This window comes from Protopterus annectens, chromosome 17.part0 (assembly GCF_019279795.1).
Source record: "Protopterus annectens isolate FY-2018-M chromosome 17.part0, PAN1.0, whole genome shotgun sequence".
Lineage (NCBI taxonomy): Eukaryota > Metazoa > Chordata > Ceratodontiformes > Protopteridae > Protopterus > Protopterus annectens.
This window is the reverse complement of record NC_056751.1, coordinates 105,896,880-105,921,386: the sequence shown is the minus strand read 5'-3', so window position 1 is coordinate 105,921,386 and position 24,507 is coordinate 105,896,880.

Sequence of the window (24,507 nt, the reverse complement as noted above, 5' to 3'; positions counted from 1 at the left end):
AAGTAATGTTCATTTGTGATTTGCACAGTAGAGCTGAAATGGCAGTTTCCTGGTTTCTTTAATAACTGTACATGCTTACATATGTAGTCTGTAACTTGTGTTAGAAGCAAATTCAGTGTTTCTGCGAGGCCTAATGTGTCAGCATATATTGTTTTGCTAAACATGCACTTCTAGAATGTATCACATATTTATTACTAGATAAAGCTTATTTAAGACATACTGTTCAAAGCATTAATAACATATTTTGTAAAAAATAAAATGTTCATTTGTTAGAAAAATTATGAATATCTGGGAGACAAAGATGGCCGCCTTTCTGTAGACACTGTACATCTACAGCTCTCCAGTTACTCACAAGAATAAGTAACCCTGAGGATATACTACAAGTCTTTTTGCATTAATTACCGGATATAACTATTCTACTACAACCAAACTACGACTGAGAATCAAAAGAACGAAGGAAAAACTAATTAATTTCACAGGATTAAAGCTGATTGTTTGCCTGACTCTGAATAGAGCTATAAACAAAGGATCTATCTGATTTCTGTTTCAAGATGTCAAAACTGGACAAAAATATGGACACAACAACAACTAAAACTAAATTATCAATGCTGATGTCACCAGAGAAAGACTCTACATTTAAAAGACAGAAAACTGTAAAACCACAAGATCTTTTAAAAACAGGAGGAACAAACCAACCGGATCAGCTAGCTAACATGGAGGACATTAAAACAGCACTGTTACCCATACAAGAATCTTTAAATGCACTTTCAAACCAGATACTTGCTTTTAATGCCACATGCAGTCAAATTCTCGACAGAATAGATAAATCTGAGGCTAGAATATCTGATAATGAGGACAGAATAACATTTCTTACAAAAAAAACAGATATTCATGACCTGGACATTCAAACTATGCAGACCAAGATCCTGGATTTAGAGGCAAGATTCAGAAGAAACAACGTAATTATTAGAGGAATCCCGGAAAATATTCAATATAATGATCTAATGCCTACCATTACACAGATACTGGAAATATTGTTCGAGGACTCGGGTATGGCTAAGCAAATAGTCATAGAAAGAGCACACAGAGCTCTCAGGGAATCACAAGCATCAAATATTCCTAGACCGGTTTATGTCAAAATTCTGAATTACCAGGATGTAAATAAAATAATTCTAACTATGAAAAGAAAGGAGGTTTTGTAATGTGGCAAAATAACAGAGTTTCTATGGGTCAAGATCTACCAATGCAAATCAGACAAGCCAGACAAGCATTAGCCCCTTACTGCAAATTTCTTATTGATGAAAATATAACATTCCAGATGAAGTATCCAAGTACATTAATCTTTACATTTGATGGCGCCAAATATTTTGTTTCTACAAAAAGGCATGCAAAAATCACCTTTTGAAGACTTTTAAATCCCTTCCAACTTCAGAAGCTTAACTGGAACATTCAGTCTGTGTACAGCAATACAGATTCTGGGATTCCATGGCTACTATACCTCAAGGCTTCAAAATCCTTTGTTTGCTTCTTTTTTCTCACCAGGCCCCCTGTTTAATCATTAACCAGTATTTTCTTACAGGTCCAGCTTGAATCTAAAGATTTCATGAACTCCTGCAGCCTTGATGAACTGTGTGTGTCTGTGAGTCAACAGGAAGTCCTAGAAATGCTCCAGAGGGTCAGCTTTTGTTGTGGCACTTCCGGAAATCTGTCCACATAATGGGTCCCCCTTCGAGAACTCAAAATCAAGATTTTTATACCAGGAAGTAGCCAGAGCTCTGTGGAGCCTGGGGAAGCTTTTAGAATGGCAAAACGAGGCTCCTGGACTATTTTAGAGAGGTTTGACTTTTATTTTGTATAAAGAAATGTCAGCTTATTCAGGTAAGGATTTAAACTGGGCTGTAACATATGGTTAAATAGAGTAATTTAACTACAATGTTAGAAACAATATAAAGTTACTACAGTTATTTTATTTTGGATCTAGATAGTGTGCCTGAAGATAGAAATGCAGTTATAATTATATACTATTGATATTTTTGCTTTTCTGCCTTTGAAATGACTGTTATATTGTTTATGTTACTACAAAAAAAAAAAAAAAAAAAAAAAAAAAAAACTTTCTCCTTATTAATGCTATGATAATCTATATGTGTTAACATGTATAATTCACTCTCCTATTCCTAAGGGAATGGAAGGATATATATTTTATGTGGTTCTAGAGATTCTGTGCATTATGGTAGCTATATATTTCTTACAGTATTAATACATTAATGGTGAAAAAAAAAATGTTACTGATGTTGTTTTTATCAATGCTGCTGTTAACATGTTATACTTACCTAGGCAAAGTTAGATAAGACAGTTAGTTATTCTAGGATAATATAACCAATTATTTAATTAATAATGTATGTAAATCATTACAGGGTAGAATAAGAAATTGGTATGTAAGACATAACAGTGTGTTAACTAACTAATATGTTCAAGAGCTGTAGATAGGTACTAGTGTTTAATGGGAATGTGTAGGTTAGTTTTGTAGGGTTAGTTGTAGTTATCATAGGTTTTGTATATCTTGTTAGGGTGTTATTATATAATAGTCATTTAGGATTGATGTATACCAATAGAAGTATAAACAGTGTTAAAAACCTATGTTTGTCCTGGTCCAGGAGAATAGTGGATAGGCACTGGTTAGGGATGGGGCATTTAGTTTGCTTCCAGATATTTCAAAATCTGATATTATACCGGAATCTAGTAGCGTTTTCAAATTCAACATATACACTAACATTTTAAAAGTATTTTTATGTGGATAATAGACTCATGGAATGTTAAAGGTTTCCAGAATCTGAAAAAAAGGAAACTATTTTTTCATTTACTTCTTCAGTCAAAAGCACAATTTATATTGTTACAAGAAACCCACTTGGCTAATGATCAATGGACTGCCATTAAAAATAAAAATGGATCAGGGGTAATAGCTTGGAAGGGACAACTAATAGTGCAGGTGTAGCAATAATCATCAAAACTCAGTTCCAAGAGAGAATTTTAGATTTTAAAATGGATAAAGAAGGAAGATGGTGTTATGTAATTTTTATAACAAAATTTTACGATAAACCGGTGATTCTTCTTAATATATATGCCCCATGTACCAATCAGCAAACCTTCATAACATCACTTTACTTTATTTTAAACCAATATAACAATTATTATATAATAATAGGAGGTGACTGGAATACATACCAAGACCCTAAACTAGATAAAACAAGTCCCCATAGATCTTATAATAATCAGGCAGTGATAGCACTGCAGGAACTTAAAGCAGATTTTAAACTTTATGATCCATTTAAATATAATAAGGACCAAATGAATCCAAATAACTTCACATTTTATTCGAGCTGTCATAAAATGTGGTCCAGGATCGATTTCTTTTTAATATCAGATACACTAATGTGTTTTGATCCCTATATATACATACAAGCTCGTTATTTGTCAGATCACTCCAGGATCACATTAACCTTTAAGAAAGATACTTGTCATAAATTGCATGCTAGGTGTTATAATTGGACATTAAATCCATATCTATTGCATAAAGAGGATGTATTAAAAGAAGCTCAGGAGTTTTTTAATCAATTATTAAATAAGCTTTTAGAAAACCGACATCCATCAGACATAGAGTGGGCAACTATCAAAGTGCAAATTAGAGGAATGTTTATCCAAAAAGCTACTTTCTACAAGAAATTACAAGTGAAAGATATGCATGACTTGGAATCAAAAATTGAATTATTAGATCAGGAATTAATTAGAAATTATAGTAAACAAACCGAAACGGAATTATTAAATTGTCAGAAGAAACTTTTTTTATTACAAAACAGTAAATTATCATTCCATGAACAGAAAATGCTGGTAAAATACGCTAATCACATACAGACCCCGTCAAAAGCACTAGCACGTATTATTAATCAATCAAAGTCACCTTCCCAAATCCCTGAAATATACTTCAACAATAAAACATACACCAATACGGAAGATATCATAAAGGTATTTGAACTAATATTTTCAGAACTATATGGTGAACAACAGGATGTAAATCCAAATAAGAATAATAATGATTTTCTTCAGAAAATTATATTTCCAAAGATTAATGATGAGCTTCATATGAACCTGATTAAACCTATTTCTTCAGAGGAAATAACTGATGTTATCAAGAAATTGAAGCCATGCAAAGCTCCGGGACCGGATGGTTTGACTACAGAATTTTATAAAACTTTTAGTGATATTCTGGGGAAAATACTGTCAGTGGTCTTTAACTATATTATTAACAATAAAATTACTGACCCACACTTTAATGCATCGAAAACTATTCTCATACCAAAAGAAAATACTGATTGACAAAACCCGGATAATTATAGACCCATCTCACTTTTAAACATAGATATGAAAATTATGACATCGATTTTGGCTAACAGGTTGAAAATGGTAATTAACCCTATAATATCTGATGAACAAGCCGGTTTTATAAATAGCAGACAAACTATAGATAATACATTAACACTGCATACAATGATTTCTCATGCCACACATAAAAACCATAATCTTTATGCACTTATAATTGATGCACAAAAAGCATTTGACAGAGTGAACTTAGAATATTTATTTGACATTTTAACATGTTTTAACATACCGCAAGAATTCACTTCAACTTTAAAAAAATTATATACCAATCCTTATACAAATCTAGTCATTAACAGGAATCTTTCAAAAAGAATTCAAATTAAAAATGGTACACGTCAAGGCTGTCCTTTATCTCCCTTGTTATTCAATTTGTATTTGGAACCTCTACTTTTGCACATTAAACAAAATATCTATCATAATGCTCCAAGGATCTATGGTACGAAGATCACAATGGCTGCTTTTGCAGATGATTTGAGTATTTATTGCACAACACCTGTTTCGGATACTAATAAAATATTAAAGGCAGTAGAAGAATTTGCAAAAATTTCCAATTATAAATTAAATTTAAAAAAAACTAAGATATTCCCATTAAAGACACCTACACCTTTTCACTATTACCATTAGTAGGGCAGGTAAAATCAGAAGAAAAATAAAATACTTAGGAGTGGTTTTCTCAACAGACAACAGAGATTTTATCTCAATAATGTTAAGGTTATTTGGGAGCAGATAGTATCTGACTTGAAAAGATGGGATAATCTGAAATTACCAATAATGGCGAAGACTTCAATTATTAAAATGAATATACTTCCTAGATTACTATATATTTTAGAGCATCACAAGTTCAAATATCCAAAAGATTCTTCAAACAGCTTCATACAGAACTAGCTAGATTTCTATGGGAACCTAGAAAAGTTAGGATATCGTATGATAAATTGATGGCTCCAAAAAATAGGGAGGGTTGGATCTACCTAATTTGAAACATATTATTTAATAATAAACACCAATAGACTTTTAAGAATAATTAACTTTGATGGGTGTAACTCGAAATGGGTTCCCAAATGGCTGGTTCTTAATCATAAACATGTCAAGGAATTGGATATTAACTACAAGGCATTACCTTTTTTAAACAAAATACTCTTAAAGTGTACTTACGTGTTGGAACATATCAAAACATATATAGTTTCAGTACAAAATCTCTTTAACTCATTAAATCTTTTGCAAAGTATGAGAATTCTTCAACCATTTCACAAAAATCCAAATCTGAAAATTGGTAACCAGCTGATAGACCTTAAGAAATTCCCACTTATAATTAATTTAACCCTACTTGATTTATATCCTTTTTTAGGTATCCCGATTCACAATATTTTAGAAGAGTTGAATCTCCCCAAATCGTATCTAATTATAATAAGACAATTAAAAGACCTATCAATAAGTTACCTTAGTAAAGGAAATGACATAATTAAAGAAGAAGATTTAAACATGTGTCTGAACTTATGGCAAACCCTTACACAGGAATGTAAATATATAACTGCAGCATATGGTTTGATTAAAGAAATAAAATATAATAATCAAATATTAATTTCCAAATACTGGAGAGAGAAATTGTTGACAATTGAAGAAAGTAAAATACTAAAAGCAATTCACTTAACCATAAAATCTGTGTCCCTTCAGAAGCTATTATTTACCCAATTGATGATATTTAATAATGCGTATTATACGCGTCTCACTCTACACAAATTTAACTCAAAGAACTCACCAAAATGCCCATATTGTATAGATCAAACAGCCGACCTCCTACATATGTTTTGGAGTTGTAAATGTATTTTCAAACTCTGGAATTCCTTGAAACTTCAACTACAAAAAATGGGATATCAACATTCCACACTCTCCTGGGAATTTACGATTTTACATATTCCACCACCCAACTTGGAAAGAACCCAAAGAATTATACTAGTCAATATTTTTTTGTTGATGAAGTTATATATAGCTTCCAATTGGTTGAACCCTTTACAGACATCATGGCAAAATTTCAAGATAGTAGCCACCAAACATATTCTAGCACATAAATTTCTAATTAGTGATCATAAGAAAAATGTAAACAATACAAAAATATGGGAACAAATCTTTAACATTGTATTAGCTTAAAGTTCCATTCCACTATTCGCTGGGAAAAACTGAATAACTGTTGAATTTTATTGAGATAAGTCTTATATGGTTACTAGTTCTTTTTTCTTCATTATTTTTTTTTTTTAGAAGTGTATAGGTATGTATAATGATTCTATGTAACTGTTGGAAGCATTCATGTACATATTGTAAGTAGTTGGTAGTACTGTATTAGTTGTTTGGAAAAAATAAAATAAAGAATTATTATTGAAAAAAAAAAGAAAAATTATGAATATCCAATTAAAATTAAGTGGCATCTAGTTACTAGAAAAATAAAACTTCACCTGCTTTTCTTATAATGTCAGTGTTCTTTCTTAATATTATTATTTCCACTGCACTCCATACTATGTACTTCTTTCTCAGTTTTCCTTCATTCGTCATTTTGCCATTAATTATGTGTTTTTGTCAACCTTTGTTTATTGTCACTATGCTTTGTCTAAACCAAATGGATGAAGTTTTTGGTTAGTTGTCAGTTTTCTGGGCTAGCACTTCATTAGATTTTGATTTTCTTGTTGCAAGGGGGTCTACATGACTAGACCGAAAGATCACAACAGCGAAAGTATGTACATCGACATATTTACGTCGATGTACATAGAGAGCGAAACACCTAAATGGCGAAAACTGGAATGCCGAACGTGTTTCATAGCCAGCAGCACAATGGTGGGGATAAGGAAATATATCCTTTTCCCCACTGTAGTGCGGTCTCAGAGTTGGTATATTTAAGTAGGGGAGTGTGGGGGGCAAAGCCCCCCACATGGGGGGTGCAGGGGGTCTTGCCCCCCTGCAAAAGCTAATTAATGTAATATTTTAGTTTAGATTTTACCTACCTGTGCGGTGCATTATAATGATGAAACACGTTCAGCGTTCTGGTTTTTGTCATTTAGGTGTTTCGCTCAGTACTATGTACATCGACATAAATGTGTCGATGTACATACATTCGCTGTTGTGATCTTTCGGTCTAGTCATATAGACCCTTGCAAGGCAGCTTTTTTGGTAGGCACAGTAATGGTGTTTCTGTATACTGGTGTGCAAGTTCTCTGCAGTCTTTTAGTGAGCTTTGCCTGTATGTGCTTTATGTTTAAGTTCAATTAGGCACAGTAGAATTGCTGTTTGTATAAGACCGGGATTTATACTGTTCTGTTGTTTCTGCTGAGTCCCTCCTAATTCCCAATCTGGTATATGATTGTTTTGATACTTTCTGTATTTTATGGCTGAGAGTGAAATTGAACAAATAAATAAAATAAAATAAAAACAGTATATATAACTGGTGGTGTATAGTTGATGCCAGTATGTGGAAGTAAGGGTACAGGGGGCTTGCCTTTCTGTGAAAACACTAAATTTAACATATGCATTTATCTATCTACCTATCTATCCACTTGCTCACTTTTATTTTTATTTACTTATTTATTATTATTATTTTTATTTTTATTATATTATTAATTATTAATTGCAAACACAATTAGACTCTTGCTATAACAAAGTCACCAAATTTGCCACAGATTCTAAATACTCTACCCATCACTGTTCCTCTCTGCATAAACTAAATTGGCTAGAATCCTAACACTATCTCATATTCTTATAACTAACTACAGCCCACAAGCTCATCTACTACCCAGAAACCTGCTCTTCCCACTCTTCCATACTGACCATGTACCATCTGAACCGGCTCCTTAGGTCCAAAAACAAAGTGTTGCTATCAATAGAGAAACCCAAGCTCTCAGCCGGCCAAATGTGATTTTCCTACTACGTCTCTAAGGCATGGAATAATCTCCCCCATCACTCAGATCATTCAGCAACCTGATCTCCTTTAAAAAATCCCTCAAACTGCATTTCTCCTCATAATGGCTATGCTCCTGTTCCCAAACACACAACCCCAACTCCTGATTTCTCCTCCCAGTGCTATACCTCTGTCACATAATTTTCTTCATTCTGCCTGCATAATGTTTTTCTATCACTTTCACCAGTCCTATCCATCCTCTGCACTTATATCTCCTTCTGTATTCACTCTGCATTTAATCTCCTCACAGCTATGCACCTACAGATAAATTACTTTCATGTGTACTTGAATACATTCTATGCATCATTGTAAATATCATTCACAAACATCTTCACTGAAATATATGTCAGTCATTACTTCTATATGTCAATAATTGTATTTTTTTTTTGCATCGTTGCTTATATTACCAGATTCATGCAATGTAATTGTACTGTATGATTTTTGTTTCTGTCTATGTGATTATTCTCTTTGTATGTATCTTTATGGAGCTTTTCTCCCCGGGCCTCCACTGAAAATGGGTTCACTTCAGGCCCAGTGGACTTTCCCGGTTAACAAATGCAATAAATAAATAAATATTTTTGAGAAATGCCTTTTTTGATGTACAGAAATCAACAAGAGTTGAAGTACAAATTAATTAATCAGAGGAGAAACTTTTTACAGTACCGAAACATTATTTTTTGCGCAGTCCACCCAAGATGAACTGTCCCACACATGCACATACACACATCTTATATATAGTTAAATAAAACTGTATTCCTTATATCTGACTTGCCCACGATCTATATAGAAAACTCTGTCACAATGTGCCTTGTCACAGCCCATCTGGCCATATAATTACATTTGCTGTTATTCATAAAATCATTGCCTAATCTCCCTCTTTTCAACAAATAAGTCCACATTTCCTTCCCAGTTCCAGTGCATAACCCAGTCTGTTGTATTTTCCTTAATTTGTATTTTACAAAATAGTTCTTGTTTCATGGCATGTTCCTGCAGAAAACATTCATGGCAAAACTCTGAACAGTGTGCCTCTTCTGCATGAAAGTCATAGGCACAAAATTTATTCCAAGGATCTGTCTTTCCAAATTTCAAATCAGTGACAAAACTAAAATATAGCTGCTTTTTCTCTGCGTACAAATTGTATGTTATCTCTGAATAAAAATGCATAAGTGTTCATATTTAATGAACTGCAGTTTCACAATGTTGAATTATGTTCTCCCAAAATATGGAGTGATCCATGCAAGCTCCTTTGGATGATTACTGGTACAGACGTAACAAAAATGGGTGCTGCACCATTTGATCATCACTTGTGCTATCTGATGTTGCTAGTCATGTGACCATGTCATTCTGGCTGATAGGCCCTCATGAATCCCATAGCTCCTGAGACTTCCTGGTCCTGTCAAAAAATGCAGTGCTACCGCCGGCTGGTGCAGAGGGGTCCATATTCTCCTTCTCTCTCAGGATGTTACACCCACCTGCCACACCAGTATACTTCCTTAAATCGGCTTTATAGGAACGTCTTGGAAATACCTTGTAAGTCCGCCATGTTATCTATTTGCCACAACATTTTCTACATAATCTGTTATTGTCATGAATAATAACAATCCAATACATCTTTCATACTAATGTCACTTAGGACTTCTGTCATACTGTCCACTATCTTTTTCTTACTAACCACAATTTCTAAACATCCCCAAGGAAAGAGTAGACGAATATCCATGATGCCTTGGCTAAATTATCTATACTAGTTCAGATGTCACCTAAAAAGCAATCATGTCAAGAAAGAACAGTATACCTAATAAGTTAATGGATACCAAGTTCACATATGTATGAATTTCATATACACATGAGCAACTCAGCATGACTAACAGTACTGACACAAATCAGAGACAGTGACAACGTATACCTCAGCTGTCATCTCTAATATCTAATGGTACAATTATTGAAATATAGGAACTGGTCAGAAGCCACAGTGAAGTCAGTTTTGTACACTAACTGAAACTGTCAGTGCTGCAGTTATAACATGCTAGCACAAGACACATAGGCAACATGTATAATCCCTGCCCTGACATACGCACAGGCACACACACACACACACACACACACACACACACACACACACACACACACACACACACACACACACACACACACATATTTATAGATATGTAGATAATACATACATATGCATACATGTAGCTTTGTATACACAAAACAGATATCAAGGTTAAAATATGTAGTTTGTGTACAGAAAATAGAAATATCTATGGGTATAAATACATGCACAGACACCCACACTAACAATAAAGTACAAAAATATCCTTAGTAAGTTGCAAGTGTTTAATCTTCCACTGTCAGTCAAACAAATGTGGGCTGTATTTTCACCACTGCAGCCCAGTATGAATGTGAAACAAGGCAAACCTGTAGCATTAGGCACTTAGGGCTGGCCTTAAGCAAATTAGACAAAGGGCACCATGGTACTGTCCTGCTACCCACTGCCCCTGATCCCTCCCATGCACATCAGCCAATACTCCCAAGTCCCCCTCCACACAGTCTGGCCTATCCACACTACCCGGATTGTTTTTTTTTCTTCTTTTTCACATAGTCTCCCTCACTCTTCATTGTTTTCCAGCATTCAGTCATTTACTACACACTATGCAAGACTGCACTCTGACAACTGTCAAGGAAATAGCTGCATTTAGCAAGGGAGTCTGGGGTCTACAAGGCCCCCAAAGGCCATAGGAATTCTAGATGCTCTGTGGAGGATTTTTATTTATCTTTTCATCCTTTGATAGCCTGAACAAAATTCATGCCTAAGGAAAGAAATTCAGTCTTACTCTTCAACTTTGCTTTTTCCTACATACTTTCAACACACCCCAATTAACCAAGACTTCACTGTAATAACTACAGGGGAAATAACTTTATTATGCTAAGAGTTTGAGGGGCTGATAAGGACCCCAAATGACATAGAGTTATAGATATTCCAAGGTGCATTCTAGAGCTTTTTTCCAACATTTTGAGTCAGCGAAAGCCTGAAAAAAATCATATGTAAGGAAAGAAAAGAAATATGTTGTATCCAAGGCTCAATAATCAAAGCTGATAATATTGCACTTCACAATAAACTGAGGAAAGAAATGCTTTCAAGGATAAATATATCCTGTCTGGGAACAGCACCTGCTCCTTACCACAAATAAAGGATAGTCATGTTTTGTGGAGTTAGGTTGAGATGACAATATATATACAGCATGTCTCCTCACCCCTACCCTCAAAAAGACTGTCACTGCCTTTGTACCCCTCTGACATCTAAGGGGTACACTATCACTGCCTGTGTACCCCCCTGATGTCATTCTATGATGAACCACAAAAAACAAATAGAACATATTTTAACCTTTTCAACCTGTAGCTGTCAGGCATACATAAACAGCATGGTTATCCTCCCCCAAAAGATAGCTACCTGTATATGCATTTGATGTTTGATTGTGAGGAAAGTGAAAAAACAGTAATCAAACGTATTTCTATCAGACATATATAAACATTATACTTCCTTACTCTCCCCTAAAAGAGAGATGCAGCTGATTTTTGATTGTAAGTAAACTGAAAAAATAATCAAAATATTGTTTCCACCATATTAGTCCTAGACAGTACACTACTCCTGCAAAAGCTGTAAGATCCTTTGTGCACACCTATGAATGTTATGAGCAATATAAACAAATAATGACCATACTGTGCTCAGCCCAACACAAGGTATGGTGACATGTGCAGACCTCTGATGTTTGGAAAGAAAATCAAAGATGTAATGACATCATACGTATATGTCTCAACTTCAGTGGAGGTTTGAATCAAAAAAGGCATCTATATGTTTTATAAAGAAAAAAACACTGGGTGCACAAATTACACAGAAGTTATAAACTTATGCAAGCATTCAATTCATTACAGTTTCAGGAGACTCTCAGGTGCTGCTTACCAACTACCTGTAAATGTGATCACATACTACTGATGGCAATTCTCACCGATACTTTCTTGATGGGATTAATATCATTCTTAAAGGTAATACAGAAGAAAAGGAGGAGAAAACAGGAGTGAAAGTAACAGGGTGGGTAAGGCATTGGGTCTATGGGTGCATTCTAGGTATTGATCAGATGATTTTGATCAGTAATATTGCCAGGAGTTGTAGAGGAAGAGTTTTATGTTGAGTTTGAAATTTTTTGGATTCTTTGGATTTTCTGACTGGTGGAGGAAGATAGAGAGGGAATTCTCGATTCTTCCTCTGTAGCAGGCATATAGTGAAACACCATGACGACTATGTGCGTGAGTTACTTTTGCCTGGAATTTGTCAGATGAATGGAGCATGCAAGAGTAATGTCATAACATAGACGAATAGTGTTGCTTGCTTGCTTGTGGATGATGAAGAATTTTGTGTGCATTACTTTAGGTCTGACACTGGTAATGTCAGAGGATGGGCTGCCTTTGTGAGGTGGCAAGATGACAGATTGTTTTAAATGTGATGGACAATAAGATTCTTGGATAGATTTGTTAATCAGGATAGAAATGGAGTTGACCAGGATGTCAGCTGTTAGTCTTAGGCATTCAGTAGGTAAGTTGTCTGGTGCAGTGGTAGTGACTTTTACTTTCCGGAGGTATTGTTTGACAGTTTGGCGTACAGGTCAGAAGGCAAGACAGTTGTCAGGATGAGATGGGGAGTAAGAGGGGGTCCTGTATAGGGGCTGGCTTTTGATAGAGAGGTGGTAGTATTAATGAATGACAATTGAAAGTGCAAGCTACATTGAAGTCAGATTCTGTAGGAAATGGATTGGGTTGGGATTGTTTGCTGGGGTTAAGGAATTTAGGAATGTTGAACCAGAATAGTTTATGAGATTCAGGGTTATTCTGTTGTGAGATGAAGCAGGCTTTTTGGTTAGACTATACTTGGGCTTTTGTTTTATTGTAGAGGAAGTGGGAGTACTGGTGGGAGTACTGGTAATTGTATGTGCACCTGTCTTTTTTCCATGTGACCAATGCTTTGTCTCCTTGGTGCCTTACCTGCTTGGTGGAAAGAGTGAGCCAGCCAAGGAGCTCATTAGCCCTCACTAGTCCTGCAAAGCCAAAAAATAACTGTTTAAAGGGGCACTATAGCAGTTCTTAACAGAGTTCACTTGCCATGGGTAGAAACGTAAATGTGGCCACCCACTTTGTTACCTGCCTCCCACTTTCTAACATCACAGTCAGTTCCTGACCACATATCTCTTATTTCTTTGAAAACCTTGTCCCATTCCTGTTATGCTTTCCTACATGAACTTTAAAGTTATAGTACTCACTTATTTATTTATTACTTAATTATTACAGTGATTGGTCCAAAAAAAGTAAGTCTTGAAGGCACTTTTTTTTATGTTACACAAGCTGTGGGTTGTGGCAACAGTAAATGTTACCCATAAAAAAGCTCCATTAATCACTTTTTCCTGTTTTTACAGGAATCAGGGTAAGGATGTCTCTGAAAACAGCTATAACTGCTGTCACTACATGAAGAAGCACTAAAGATAGGCTGCTTAGAGAAGCCAATCTCTAGTGCTTACTGAGATGTGTCTGTTCCCCATATTCAGGGAAGGTCTTTCATTTGCATTTTTCCCCAGGGATTAGAGTAAGGATGACTGACTAGAGAAGCTGATCTCTAGTGTTTACTGAGTTATGTCTGCACCAGATTTGGAGAAAGGTTTTCTTATGCAGTTTTTCCCAAAATATAAACTGAACACTAGCTGTATCTGTGGGCAGCAGTAATACTGCACAAATTGTCCATAGAAATGACACGTTCTTTCTTTTCCCTTTTTTCCTCATCATTTTTTTTTTTACAGGGATGGGTGCATACCTCTCAACCTCTTAGCAGAAGAGGGGGCACAACAGCCCCAAATCAGGAACAGCTTTTAACTATTGCTCTTATAATGCAGAAAATTGCTAGAATAACAGTACTACACTAGCATGTTTTTCTGGAAGATAGCAATACTGAAACACAAATATATGTCCTTATTTAATTGCTCCAGTTCTTAATGATTTGCCAAAAAAAAAAACTTTGTGAGGAACATATCAAAATATGAAGCAAAAATCTGGATGTTCTATAAAATTCTGGAGAGCTGAGAGTTAAGGATTGGCATGAGTATGACTGTGAATGACAGCAGCAGATGCTGTTACTACATGAAGTGAGCACTAGAAATCAGCCGGTCTCAGTGCTGTCTCAAGATGTTAATGGAAGCAGGCGGTAGCTAGGGTAGGGTAAGGAGCATGATACAAACTGTATCAACTGTCTGCTACAGTTTAAAAGAAAAAAATATTATTTTCCTTCAATCAAAATATGCTGAAGGAGGGTTGTGGGCAAGATGCAGAAATGGGACTTGAATTGATGGGGCAGGAGGGGGGTGTCATGCATCTGGCCAGCTGGATGATGTGCCAGTAGAAGGAACGTCCTTGTTTTTTCCTGCTCTTCAATGGAAGGGGAGGGTGTAGAGCAAGCCAATCACTTTCAATGTAGTAATCAGCTTATGCTTTTTGTTTAACAGCCCAGGGAGCTGGTTGAACCAGCTACGCTTTCGGGAGCAAATATCCATATTCTCTGTTTTTTTCAAACACCTCAAAAAGATGCTGTAGGGAAATTGTATGTGTGTGTGTGTGTGTGTGTGTGTGTGTGTGTGTGTGTGTGTGTGTGTGTGTGTGTGTGTGTGTGTATGGAGAAAAATATGATCATTTTATTTTTATCTGTGGACGCACAGTATTTATAGCCACATATATAAAACACTTCTGCATAGCACGTAAAACATAACAACTGGCAAGTTATATTTCAAAAATAATTAAAAAATAATGCACAGAGTACACCACAAAATACCTTACCCTTAGAACTTCTAGAGCTGGCTGTTCCCTCACATCAGGCTGTGTAACTGGATTTTGATACAAGTTTAGTAATAGCTTCTACCCTAAACCTCACCTAGCCTACACCCAACCCAGCTTAAATGTGTATGGAGCAGTAGATGGTGTGGTCAATATGTCTTTAATTTTCCTTATTATAAAACTTCACAGATGTATGGAAAATGTCACCATAGGTTGTGATGGGGCTGGAGACAATGTGGCAATTATTACTTTAATTTTCCTCACATACCTCAGAGGTTATTACAGCTTGTCTGGGCTGGGGTCAGAGTGGTCATTATTTATTTAATCTGAGTGGGAGGGAAGGTAACCATAACTCATCTATGTGGCAGTGTAGTGTCTAGGAGCAACAATCTGAAATACTTTACTGTCATTGCTGTTTTTTACACTTTCCTCACAGCGAAACATCTGATATGTAAACAGGTAGCTATCTTTTGCAGATCATGGCAAGGATGCATGTATGTGTAGAAAGAGAGAGAGACACACACACACACACACACACACACACACACACACACACACACACACACACACACACACACACACACACAAACACACACACACATATATATGTACAAAGGGCAAAGGGCTGAAATATATTTTATGTGTCCTTTCAGCTTCATCTCAATCTGACATTATAGTGGTGCTCATATGGTAGCTGTCTTTTGGGAGAAAGGTTAAGAAGACATGCCATACATATGCATAGCAGCAGAAGCTTGAAACATATTAATGTGGCCTTTTGTGCATCTACTTTCACCCCAGTCTAACTACTGGGAGACACAAAGAAGGTGACTATCTTTTTTTTTTTGGGGGGGGGTAGGAAAGCAGTCATTATTCCCAGATATATTATTTATTCTTGCAAGCATTTGTGTTTTTGGTTGATTGTGAACCACTGTTTTTGTCAGCTTTTAATAAGCTTTAGACACTATTTGTTTTTCTTTCAAGGAAGAAATAAGTTGAGACTGGGTGAAAAGGCCGGGGAAAAAAGGCTCTAACATGTATAACCCATGACTTTGGATGGTCTTGTGGTACCCAGATGCCTGCCTTAACTCAGTTTTTCTTTCACTGTTATGACAATGCAGTCTTGGCCAGTTAGGCTGTGTTGAAAGGATGCAGGAAACAGTAAAGCTAAAGATTAAGATTGAATTTCATTCCTTAGACATGACGTTTATTAAGGCTGTCATTGCCCAAGATGTCAAAAAATGCAACTCGGAGTATTCACAGTATGCACATGGAGAGTAAAAAGCAAATAATTCTTTAAAAAAAAAGTGTACCCCATTGAAAAGGTGACCTCTCAGCTTGGGAATAAAAAGGCATGAGCTGACATTTCATACAAGCTGCTCAAATATGAAGGTAATGGCCCCTTTAATACAATACTCTCATATGAGTGCCAGTCATTTTCATCCAGCCCTGGAACTACATCAGGATACGTCAAACAGAAGAAGGTGTAACATTCTACACCAAAATATCTTCTCCCCATGCCTGTCAACCATTAGCCAAACTGCATTCAACCAGACCCTTCCTTATCTAGTGGGACAGAAGTGGGTCATGGTAGACCATTATTCAGCCAGCTAATTTTTTTTTAATATAATATACAGCCCACCTTTGCCAGCTACAAGAACACTCACATATGTTTAGCATTGTAGTGTCTTCCCATGAAGTCATTCATGCTACCACTATAACTGCAGTCTGTCATCCAGAAATCATTAATAGTCCATGGCTTACAATGTCTGGTGTTTTTTTCTTTTTACCAGCTATCACCTCTTTAGTATCCACGCTAGGAGTGTTCCACATTGGATTGCATTACCAACTTCTAATCTCCTAAACATTCAACATTTTAATGGTAGCACACTGATTAAATTCCTGCTTTATCCATTCTTAAATGTAGCTGAGCACTATATTTATTTTTTGAAGTACATAAAGATGTGGCACCAGTAAATCAAGGCTCTTTAGAATACAAATAAAGTATTTTTAGCATATATGTATTTTCTAACACTACAAAATATTCCTCAGATGCACTAGCCAACATTGCTATTTGCAGTGGAATACAAAAGCAATTATCATACTCTGTTTCTTTAGCATACTGCCAGTTCTGTAAAATGAATTCAGTTAATTCAATAAACATACATTATGCTGAAGAGTGAGCTACTTTAAAAACCTAAATTGGTGATGAATGGTGTGTGTGTGTGTGTGTGTGTGTGTGTGTGTGTGTGTGTGTGTGTGTGTGTGCGTGTGCGTGTGTGTGTGTGTGTGTGTGTGTGTGTGTGTGTGTGTGTGTGTGTGTGTGTGTGCGTGTGTGTGTGTGTGTTCTAATGCATGTGCATGTGTGAAGGTATGTGTGTATATATCGGCATATACATATATGTGTGCGTGTGCTGGGGTTGCAGTGGTTTCTATGGTAGGCATCTGACAGCAGTGAATTGCAGTATATTAATGTGGCTATTCATCATGTATTAAGTAATTTATTTGATAATGGTCCGAAAGTGTACACAGGAAATAAAGTGGCAATTCTTATGCCTTTAATGGACCAAACGAATGAAGCAGCAAAAAGGACATAAACTACAGATAAAAAGTGTAGTAACTCATACACAGTAAATAAAGGTGTAATAACTTAGTGCTTTCACCCGTGAAAAACACAAACAGGCATCATCAGAGTAACCGAACCTGCCTAAGGTTCCAACTTTTAAAATCACCCTCCCCCACTTTGGAACCAATCACAACACAAACACTATTGCTGACCCGATAATACAATTAATACATCCTACTTAATATAAAAACTAATACTATAACAACTTCTGCTGTTTGCATAAATAAATAAATAAATCTATACCAAAGTATTAAATAAACAGAATTCTAATATCTAAATGGCAACTTTTGTATGTAAATGCTGTGAATATAAAGAACAATTCACAACCTATACCTCATGTTAATTTGATATACAGTGTTAATCATAAAATAAAAATGACAAATAAAAACAAAATATTAACTACATACTACGTATAACCTATCTACACTAACAGTTGATAAAACAATAATAATAATCAATTCATATACAATACAATCTGTATTTTAAAATACTGGACAATGAAATATGGTCATTAATCCCTGGTTTTTTAGAGGCATCAAGCCTAAGCTGCCATAGGCATTCTTTGACCTCCAATAAGGTCTTAGTATCACCACCTTCGTCATTAAAAGGAATTCTATCCACCACAAAGAACAACATTTTTTTTAAATTAGGACAGCTAAGACTATGCATGTACAGGGCATTAGTAGTTTTTCTATTCTTAATGCCCCTTACATGTTCCATAATCCTAAGTCTCAACTTCCTAATAGTTTTGCCTACATAAAATGTGGAACAACTGAGGCAAGTGGCTATGTAGACTACCATCTTTGTGTTGCAATTGCAATAGCCCGGACATTTAATCATCTTGTTGAAATTTTGTACTACTACATAAGGGCCATTGTTAATATACTTACAAGTGCTACATAAGCCACATTTGCTCATTTTCGAGTTCTTATAAGTCTCCAAATTACTTTCTATTTCCAACAACTCCTTCAGGTTACCCCTGCTATATGTGAAAGTAGGTGTTTTACCAACTATACTTGTTATGTCATGATTAAAAACACTTTGCCAAGTGTCAGTAATAATGTTCTTGACTTGTCCAGCTACTTCATTGTAAGGTAAAATCATAGCCCGTCTCATGGTTTGAATGTTAATTTCATCATTTTTGGTATTGTGTTACATAATTTCTTTAACCAAACCTCCCATGAGTATGGGTTTAAAGACAGTGTGTCTTTTCACCTCTATCTCACCTCTAATATTTGTTAAAATGTCTTTCGGATAACCTCTTTCCTTAAACATATCTATCAGTTTTGATAGTTCAATATTCAGACAGTCATCCTCACTAATGAGTCTGGATAGTCTAACCATTTGTCCTTTGACTACATTCCTTTCTTGGAAAAAAAGGATAACAACTTTGAAAGTGCAAAAAAGAGTTGGAATATGTCTTTTTCCGGTATATACTAGAATGTAAATTAAATTTATCCTTTTCACTATACAGTAATATATCCAAAAAATCACAACTTTCACCATGTATTTTATGAGTAAATTTCAAAAAAGGTGTTGTAGTGCCAAGGTATTTGATAAATTATTGAATTTCTTCTACTGTTCCCCTCCAAAAAATTAAAATGCCATCAAGGTAACACAAGCACAGTGTTATCTTGTGCATATAATCTGAGGAGAGAACCCATTGTGTTTCCCAATCTGCCAAGACTAAATTGGCATAGATTGGCGCACACCTGCCACCCATGGCCACCCCAGTGACCTGTTTGTATATTTCACCTTCGAACCTGATGAAATTGTTGGACAAAATCATTTCAGTTACTTCCACCATTAGGCTACGTTTTACTGTGTGAAAATCATTATATTTTTCTAAACAGCTCTTAAACATTTCAAGACTCTGTTCCTGTGGTATAATCGAAAAAAGATTAATAACATCAATGGTGACCATTAAAAATTGTTCATTATATGAGTATTCTTTATCACATCGAAACAATGTCAGGAGTTTCTCAAGATGTGTGGTAATTTTTTCTTTATGTTTTTGCAATGAAAGTCAACATACGAGGCCATAGCTTCAGTTTTAGAGCCCTTGGCTGAAACTATCAGTCAAAATGGAGGATAATTGTGGTTTTTGTGGATTTTTGGAATGCCAAAAATGGTGGGGGTCACTGGTGAGTTAACAAAAAGATAGTCATACTCATTTTTGTCAATGACCCCCTCCATTAACCACTCATATAATCACCAATCAATCTTAATATAGGCTTTATTCATTTCGTTCATCGAAGCTCTTGCGTATGTAATAGTATCGTTTAAAAGATCTAACATTTTGTTAGAATAATCTGTGTTGGACATGATCACTACTCCTCCCCCTTTATCGGGTTTCATAACCCTGTATTTATTGGTAGCCGTTAATTCTTGGAGACAAAATCTCTCACCTTGTGTTAAATTGTCAAGTGGTGATTTAGTCCCCTTAAACAATCTCCTTAACTGTGCTTCACACATCTGTTGAAAGATGTGTATACAAGGGTTAACTGGGGGAATAAAAGTACTAGACCTTTTAAGCATAACTCTGTTACCTGCCCATGGACTAGGATTTTTATGAAAAAACATTTCCAAATTGAGTTGCCTCGTATACATTTTGAAATTAATAAGAATTTTGGCTATCTCATTTTTAAATGTAGGTACAAATGTGAAACCTTTTTTAAAAAGAGCAAGATAATGGTCATTTAATTCCATATTAGTAAAATTGTATATGCATACGTTATCCACTCTAATCAATTCACAACTTAAACTAGTGCCAATAAATTCATCGTAATTCCAAAAATTCATTTGTAAATTTCTACTACCATCACCTTCATCTACAACATTTAGGTTATGGTGATTATCCATATCACTAGTGTCATGTATACACTTAGATATAGGTGACAGATCCAATTCCTGAGACAATGCAACTGCATATTGTGTTGTGTTAAAAGTAGACAAACACTCTGAAGAATCTAAAAAAACTTGATTCTGTTCATCACAAGCTTGCATAAAAGTAGTATATTCAACAGTTATTGCATTGCCCTGTTGTTCCCCTAGGACCACCTCCGGTTTGTGTGAAACCTCTGTCCTCTCCCCATGGCTTGATCTTGTGATCTTGTCCCCTGATTGCGCTCGTGAATACGTTCCGAGCATCTCACAGGGTAACTGTCTAAAAAACACTCATTGTCAGAGTCAACATTGTTTTCTATCATCACATCATCGTGAATCTGGTCATGAAAAAAAATTCGACCCTGTTGTGAGTTACTTTGATTTGCATTTTCCACTCTAGGTTTTATACCTTTGTACTCTCTAAAGTGGGTATACACCTGGTGGGTAGCATAGTCTTTGCTATCCCTGTTAAGTTTATCGGATTTAGTTTCTAGACCTCTTTTCACAAACATATCAACCTCTGTTAAAATGTTATCATAGTGATGTTTGTTAAAATCAAAGAGCAGGTCTTTCGTAATGTTATTATTTAACTGTGCCAATTCCTCCTTCAACAAATCAAGTTTGTGAATGTTGTTTCGTATGATAATGTGCATAAGTTCCATACCTGTTTTGTCAAAAAATGCCAAGAGTTCTTGGAACCCTTCTGTACCAGCCTGGAAACCCATTGGTAACTTGAACAACCTTAAGCCTTTTGGTACTTGCTTTAATTCAATAGATCTTTCTAAAAACACATTGTCCATCTGTAGGGATTTTAGTTTTTTTAGCTTTTTTTCAAATTCAGCAAGTTGTACTTTTAGCGTAGCTGTTTCACGTTGATTGTTAACCCCAAGTTTCCAATTAGTAACTGGGGGAATCAAAATAGTATCAAAACTTCTTTGCGTACTATAATTAGAAACATTAGATTGGTTAACAACTCTAGGCACCTTGTTCGACTCAGAGGTATTTATTTATTTATTTATTTATTTATTTATTTATTTATATTTGTTGACCGGGAGTGCCCGACTGGATGTAGGTCCATTTCCAGCGGAGGGCCAGGGAGAAAAGCTCCACAGTTAAAATAAACAGACAGTAGTTACATTGGATTACATAGCGATTAACAATTTACATAGCAATTACTTACAACATATTTACAGATGAAGAACATAGTACATCAGTAGACAACTAGAATCTTTATCTATGAAGTACATAACAGACATTAATAAATGTTAAAATAACAAGTTCCTGCTGTATAAGTACTAGGCTTATGAGCATCTGAGCTTGCTATAATCAAGGTAGTTAGTGGAGTGGAAAGAAAGGTAGTGGTTGGATGGGGTGGGTGATATTAGAGTGGGAGTTGCAAGGGCACAGCCAGCATGTTTTTAGGTGCGCTTTTAGTAAAGTTTTGAAGTTAGTGAATGATGGTACAGAGGTAATTGTGGGTGGGAGGGAGTTCCATTGTTACTTGGTGTGACTTCTCTAGAACTCGTCGTGGGGGGCGTATGTAGTGTATACAATAACGCCTGAGATTCAGTCAATGTAATGTCTCCAGTGTCAGTTACACTTGGGACATTAACAACCATACCTTTGTCTCGAAACATGTTAATAAGCTTGTTGGTAATATCCACATATTGTAACATAAGTTGCTCCATACCGGCAGTCTCAAAAGAGCAAAAAATAAGTCAAAGAAACCAGTCGGCGTAGCTGTAAACTCCACCAATAAACTGTAGAATCTTCTCAACTCGTAATGAAAGAACCAAACCAGCTCCAAGAATTCTTATGCCTTTAATAGACCAAACGAACGAAACAGCAAAAAGGGCATAAACTACAGATAAAAAGTGTAGTAACTCATACACAGCAAATAAAGGTGTAATAACGTAGTGCTTTCACCCGTAAAAAACACAAACAGGTATCATCAGAGTAACTGAACCTGCCTAAGGTTCCAACTTTTAAAATCACCCGCCCCCACTTTGGAACCAGTCACAACACAAACACTATCGTTGACCCGATAATACAATTAATTAATACATCCTACTTAATAAAAAATGAATACTATAACAACTTCTGTTGTTTACATAAATAAATAAATAAATCTATACCAAAGTATTAAATAAACAGAATTCTAGTATCTAAATGGCAACTTTTGTATGTAACTGCTGTGAATATAAATAACAACTCACAACCTATACCTCGTGTTAATTTGATATACAGTGTTAATCATAAAATAAAAATGACAAATAACAAAAACAAAATATTAATTACATACTACGTATAACCTATCTACACTAACAGTTGATAAAACAATAATAATAATCAATTCATATACAATACGATCTGTATTTTAAAATACTGGACAATGAAATATGGTCATTAATCCCTGGTGGTTTAGAGGCATCAAGCCTAAGCTGCCATAGGCATTCTTTGACCTCCAATAAGGTCTTAATGTCACCACCTTTGTCATTAAAAGGAATTCTATCCACCACAAAGAACAAACATTTTTTAAAATTAGGACAACTCAGACAATGCGTGTACAGGGCATTAGTAGTTTTTCTGTTCTTAATGTTCCTTACATGTTCCATAATCCTAAGTCTCAACTTCCTAATAGTTTTGCCTACATAAAATGTGGAACAACTGAGGCAAGTGGCGATGTAGACCACCATCTTTGTATTGCAATTGCAATAGCCCGGACATTTAATCTTCCTGTTGAAATTTTGTACTACTACATAAGGGCCATTGTTAATATACTTACAAGTGCTACATAAGCCACATTTGCTCATTTTCGAGTTCTTATAAGTCTCCAAATTACTTTCTATTTCCAACAACTCCTTCAGGTTCCTACCCCTGCTATATGTGAAAGTAGGTATTTTACCAACTATACTTGTTATGTCATTATTAAAAACACTTTGCGAAGTGTCAATAATAATGTTCTTGACTTGTCCAGCTACTTCATTGTAAGGTAAAATCATAGCCCGTCTCATGGTTTGAATATAAATTTCATCATTTTTGGTATTGTTTTGCATAATTTCTTTAACCAAACCTCCCATGAGTATGGGTTTAAAGACAGTGTGCCTTTTCACCTCTATCTCACCTCTAATATTTGTTAAAATGTCTTTCGGATAACCTCTTTCCTTAAACATATCTATCAGTTTTGATAGTTCAATATTCAGACAGTCATCCTCACTAATGAGTCTGGATAGTCTTTTGACTACATTCCTTTTTTGAAAAAAAGGATGACAACTTTGAAAGTGCAAAAAAGAGTTGGAATATGTCTTTTTCCGGTATATATTAGAATGTAAATTAAATTTATCCTTTTCTCTATACAGTAATATATAAAAAAAAAATCACAACTTTCACCATGTATTTTATGAGTAAATTTCAAAAAAGGTGTTGTAGTGCCAAGGTATTTGATAAATTCTTGAATTTCTTCTACTGTTCCCCTCCAAAAAATTAAAATGTCATCAAGGTTACCTTGTGCATATAATCTGAGGAGAAAACCCATTGTGTCTCCCAATCTGCCAAGACTAAATTGGCATAGATTGGTGCACACCTGGCACCCATGACCACCATGGGGGACAGAGAGAGAGAGAGAGAGAGACAGATGCATTTAGTTGCCCTGTAAGCATCTCACAGCAACAACCTGAAACATAACAGTGTGTACATTATTTTGGCTATAGTTGGTGGGTACTCCTTAGTTACAAGGCAGCTGAGCCCAGTGGTCTTT